Source organism: Elephas maximus, chromosome 8 (genome assembly GCF_024166365.1).
Source record: "Elephas maximus indicus isolate mEleMax1 chromosome 8, mEleMax1 primary haplotype, whole genome shotgun sequence".
NCBI lineage: Eukaryota > Metazoa > Chordata > Mammalia > Proboscidea > Elephantidae > Elephas > Elephas maximus.
Window position 1 is genome coordinate 60,344,836 of NC_064826.1, and position 6,093 is coordinate 60,350,928.

Below are 6,093 nucleotides of genomic sequence, written 5' to 3' on the forward strand. Positions count from 1 at the left end.
CTATATTAATGGAGATAAGTGGAGTAGATAATGTAAAACAATAAAAAACACGTTTAAGGTTCTAAATGTCGTGCTGCACTTTCATTTATATGTTGTATATGAAACTTCCTGGGAATTTTTTATCTCATAAAAACAGACACACACCTATACAGGGTTATTTATTTACACACTTACTCTTCTACTTTCCCCCTTAGTTCCAACTTCATCCTGGTTTACATCTATGGCTAACATTACAGGGAACATCCATGCTAGGCAGATCTAAAAGATCTGGCCATCCACTAGGAATCTCTCCCACTGAACTTTCATAATACCTGAAAATTCCAGCAGGTATTTTATCTGGAATAAAATAACCACAAGTCATTAAAAAAAAACAAAAACCTGTTGCTGTACAGTCAACTCCAACTCATGACAACCCCATGTGTTTCAGAGTAGAACTTCCTTCCATAGAGTTTTCAATGGTTGTAATCTTAAGGAGGTAGATCGTCAGGACTTTTATCTGCAGAAGTTGCTGTGCAGATTCAAACTGCCAACCTACTGGTTACTTATTTAAGTCTGCTGATGAAATTAAGGAATATAATATAAAAATATATATTAGATTTTTATATTATGTATTTGTCCACTTTTGCTTAAAGGAGTGTTGTTGTTAGGTGCCCTCTAGTCAGTTCCGACTCATAGTAACCCAGTGAACAACAGAATGAAACGCTGCCTGGTCCTGCATCATCCTCACAATCGTTGCTATGTTTGAGCCCATTGTTGCAGCCACTATGTCGATCAATCATGTTGAGGGTCTTCTACTTTTTGGCTGACCCTCTACCAAGCATGATGTCCTTCTCCCGGGACTGGCACCTCCTGATAACTTGGCCAAAGAACATGAGATGAAGTCTCACCATCCTTGCTTCTAAGGAGCATTCTGGCTATACCTCTTCCAAGACAGATTTGTTGGTTTTTCCAGCAGTTCATGGCATATTCAATCTTCTGCACCAACACCATAATTCAAATGCATCAGTTCTCCTTTGGTCTTCCTTATTCATAGCCCAGATTTCGCATGCATACGAGGCAATTGAAAACACCATGGCTTGGGTCGGGGGCACCTTAGTCCTCAAAGTGACATCTTTACAGAGGTCTTTTGCAGCAGATTTGCCAAATGCAATGTGTTGTTTGGTTTCTTGACTGCTGCTTCCATGGGTGTTGATTGTGAATACAAGTAAAATGAAATCCTTGACAACTTCAGTCTTTTCTCCATTTGTTATGATTTTCCTTATCGGTCCAGTTGTGAGAATTTTTGTTTATGTTGAGGTGTAATCCATACTAAAGTCTCTGATGTTCTTTAGTAGGTGCTTCAAGTCCTTTTCACTTTCAGCAAGCAAGGTTGTATCATCTCCATATCACAGATTGTTAATGAGTCTTCCTCCAATCCTGATGCCATGTTCTTTCTCATATAGTCCAACTTCTCAGATTATTTACTCAGCATACAGATTAAATAAGTATGGTGGAATGATACAACCCTGACACACACCTTTTCTGAGTAGCTGCACTAAAATGTTAATTAGATTAAATGAAATGTAGCGGCCAGGACTGGATCCTGGAGCAGAAAAAGGTCATAGTTAAAAAACTAGTGAGATCCAAATAATGTCTGTTATTTAGTTTATTGTAATATACCAATGTTAATTTCTTAGTTTTGACAAATAGTTATTTAAGATGTTAATATCAGGGCAAGCTGGGTTGAGGGTTTACAGAATCTTTTTGATCTTTGTAGCTTTTTATTAAATCTAAAATTATTGCAAAACGAAATGTTTATTTTTAAGAAATGTTGATTAGAACAACTATAGTATGTATTGCAGAATTTTAAAAATCAAATTGTGCATTATGCCAATAGCTCATTTGGGATTATCATGCCTACTATGCAAGATTCTTGAGTATCACTGAATTCAGTGGTTTGTCCATAATGTAACCTTCTGGACAACCATAGGAGAGGCATCCTCTATTCTCAATAACAAGAGTAGTAACATTTTCTTTCAATAATGACTTTTACATTAGGCCCATATAATGCCCTGGATCATTTCACCCCTTCTTCATTTTAGCTGCACATTTTAAAGGGGACAATTTCCAGCTTCCTGATGTTTTGCTTACTATCTGGCAGCCAGAGCTGTAATGAATGCCTCAGGCATACCCCAGGCCTCTGAACATGTTTTGTTCAAGGAAAATATGATGCTTTCTGCTTTGTTTATAGTACACAATGACCCTCAGCATTTTGAGATACTTTTATTTCAATTTCTCATTTATTTTTTATATTCTGTAATCATTTCCCAGGTACAGGAAATAAGCAATAAAAATAGATTAAATAAACAGATTGGATGCAACACTATTCTGACATATGGGGAACACCTAGTAAAGACAGTAATCCAATGGTAATAAATGTCATCAAGACTAAACTAAAAACATCTGCACAGTGAAAGTCTAATGTCCTAATTAGGTTGGGTTTTTTTTTAGGTACATTGTTATCTCATGCCACTTTGGCTAATAAGGTCAGAGATTGTTGTTGTGCTTCCATTCCACTAGCAAATTCGTCTGCTATTTGTCTCATAGTGATTTCTATTTTTTGACTTCTTAGAGTTCCCCCATAACAGACAGAACTTGTTTACAGTCCCTTTATGATTCAAGTCCACCCAATTTCTGACAACTATAGTAAGGCAGTAATTTTTCTCATTTTAGTTTGTCTTAAAATGGTCTCCACCTAGTTGGAAGGGGTCTTTCAAAAGCTTGCCTGAAGCTATATGACCTCAGAGGCTGGGGGCCAGGGAGGCCTGATTCTGTCCTGCCCTCCCTATTTTTGACTAATGGTAGAAGACAAGAGTTGGTCATTACAATTCATTTACATATGTTTAAATTGACCTAGGTATTTTGAAAGCAAAAGATAACTAATTTCTTTCCCTTTTACTATTCTCTTAGTAAGCAGTTTTGCTTTCTATCACAGCATTTTATCTACCCAGTAAATACCAAAGCTCTTGGCTAGCCTTTTTTTTTTTTTGGCCTTTAGGCTTGTCCCATGCCTCCCCCTTCCTACTCTGCAACTGCTAGTTTTAAGACAAAATTATTCTTTTTCCTTAAATAAAACACTTTTCATGTAATATCTAGCTTAAGCTACTTAGAAAGATTTTCCTATTAGGATTGACTTAAACCTAAAAATCTTAGTGTACCTTTCAAATAGATCAATTTATATCGAAGTTTTTCCAAGTAGCTACTAGAAGTCTAAATCATAAGACAGACAAAGATACTGCTTTTCTTGGACAAGGAAAGAAGTGAGGTTCTAAGACAGCCTTAAAAACCCAGCAACTGTCAGCCGTAGCCTCCAACCTGACACAAGACAGAAACTAAGACACAATGCTTTAGATCAGAAGCAAGATCTCAGGACAAAAGGAGACAGAAAGACCACACAAACTCGCTGAACAATACCACACAAAACAAGGATATGGGGATCCTAGTTTCTTAAAGTGTATACAACAATTTTTGATAAGATTGACTCAATTCAATGGAAGGAAAAAAAAAAAAAAAAAACAGGTTCTAGATAAAACTTAACTTGCCAGAGCCTCAGATGGAGGACTGTTAGACCTTTTGACAAAATCTGAGCATCAAGCAAAAGTTTCCCCAAAAGGAAAAGATAACACAAATGAAAGCAAATTTTCCCAAAGTAGTCACTGAAATTCCAAATTACTTGTAGTATATTCAATTTACAGTGTTTTTTAAATATGAACCCCAAACCAGTGTCTCAGTAGTAGGGGGTAGAATCTAGGCTCATTTATCAAAGATGTTAAGTTCTAAGGTTCAGGTTTCTGGTTTTCCTCTTTCTGAACTTAATTCATTCTGCTGGCTAAAGACTTAGTGTCTTACTTTAGACCTTGGTTATACTAGTTTCTCCAATTGGGAAGTACTTTAAGGTAGGTACTGATGATTTTAATTTTAACACTGTGATTCTTTATTGAGAAATTATATCATAAAATGGGTACGGAGCTACACCTTTCCCTGAGAATTTCATAAAATAGGTCAGGAGCTACTATCACCCCCTGCAAACTTGGCAAAACAGGTTGGGAGCTGCCACCTCACCCTGAAAATTTAGCAAAACAGAGCACCATTTTCTAGATTTTTCTGAGTCACAAAAAGAACCCTAACAAGAAACACTGTGGGGTTTGGACAGTGTTTTTCTTGGACCAGTGTCTGAGAGTTTTCTTTCAGGTGGCACGCAGCCTAGTGCTCTAGCTTGTCTTGTGACCACCTTATCCTGTCAGGGGAGTCTTTAACGCTTGTGGTGAGTGCTGGCGACCACCCTGATGGCTTTTACTGGTCGACCCGTGCCTATATTTTTGGGGCTCCTAGCGACTTAGAGCTCTTTGAAAATAGGATTACCTCTTTAATGTTTCAAACTCCCGAATTCAGACTAGTTAAACTGCAGTTCCTGAAAGAGTTACTAGATATCACTCTTAACCAAACGATCAACCAAAAATCTTAAGATTCTCCTTAATCAAACAACCAGTTTTCAAGCAAACATGCCAAGCAAAACTTAATATGAAAACAAGAACAAAAAGGAATAAGCAAAGGACCATTTTCAGAGAGCACTTAACCCCGCCGGTGTCGAAGGGACATGGAATACTAATGTATGTTTCCAGAAAATATGACCTGTCTTTGCCGGCTTCTGCTGCTCAAGTTCAACTGGATTTATAGCTTCAGAAATCTTCATTGACTAAGACATTAACTGTTCTAGGGTCAAAACATCACAAAGTTTAGTAAAGTAAAAAGAAAGGTTTTATTCAGCGTTATGTTCAAAGAGGCAAGGGTTGGAAATGGACAAGCATGCTGCCAGAGTCGTGTCTGCCCAAGTCCAAGGAATATTACAGAACAGACAAAAATGGGAAAACAGACAAGCATGCTGCTAGAGCCATGTCTGTTGGAGACTGAGGAAACGTTACAGGGTCATCGGTATATATTAGCATTACAAAGGGCAAAACCACGGAAAACTTCATCTTTTCACAGATTGGCTGAAAGCTGTTAAGTCACTGTGATTTTTCATTTTTACTTGTCTTTCTTAATGATCATTTGGTTCCCTCAGCAATGTACACAGTAAGAGAATGTGTCAGTATTTCAGGGTTCAACATTTTATCTGGAAAATGTGCCTTTTTTAAATCACAACAAAAACTAAAATATTGCTTTGTACTTGATGTGTTTTAAGAATTTACTTCCCCCATTTCTCACAGAGAGTAATACTCAGGAGTCATTGTCACAATAGAAAAGTTAGCAACCAGATTCACGTATGAACTAAATGGTCTGCATGACTTGCACAACTCTGTACTGCTCATATTACATCCATCCTCTCTGTAGTTTGGTAGGTAGTTTGTAAGGGGGTAAGCTAAACAATAATTTCTTACAATAACTGGGGAGAATTTTTCTTTGCCAATAACAATGGAATTGGCATAACTGGGACTAAAGATAAAGCTCAAAACCAAGATAGAAAAGATGCAGTGTATGTACAAGGGCTGTTAAAAATTTAAATCTTAGTTGTATTACTTGGGGAGGCTCAAACTTGTGAAGGTTAAATACCATAATTTTCCCATTTGTCTGCATTTTGATTTTGAAAAGAAAGCTGGCTTTGCCCATTTCTTAATAAAAAAAACTTGTGAAAAGCGGCAGCTACTGTCTGACAAAGAGTTTCCTTCCCTACTGCATACAGTGAGACTCTTCTTACAGTTCTCAGGTCCTAACATTTTCAATAATGCATTTGTGCCACAAGTTTTAATTCGTTGCCTTCTGGAAGCTTTTGGTGGCACCCACTCAGTTCATTAAAGAACTAGAAGCCTTTTCGGGCTGTTCTTTTCCAGATAAGTTTCTCTATGTTTCACGCGTTTGACTTTATTGTCTAAAGTGTTTTCACTTTCGCTTCACCAAGAGTAAAAACTCAGACATAGTAAGGATTCCTCAGTTAGCATAAAAATTCCTCTAAAAGTATCTTGGTCTCTAGTCTCTACCGCTGTTCAATTCAAGGTCAACTCCTGACGCACACGCCTACGACCCATACTCTCTTGCGGCGCCGTCTTCCGGCCCTTC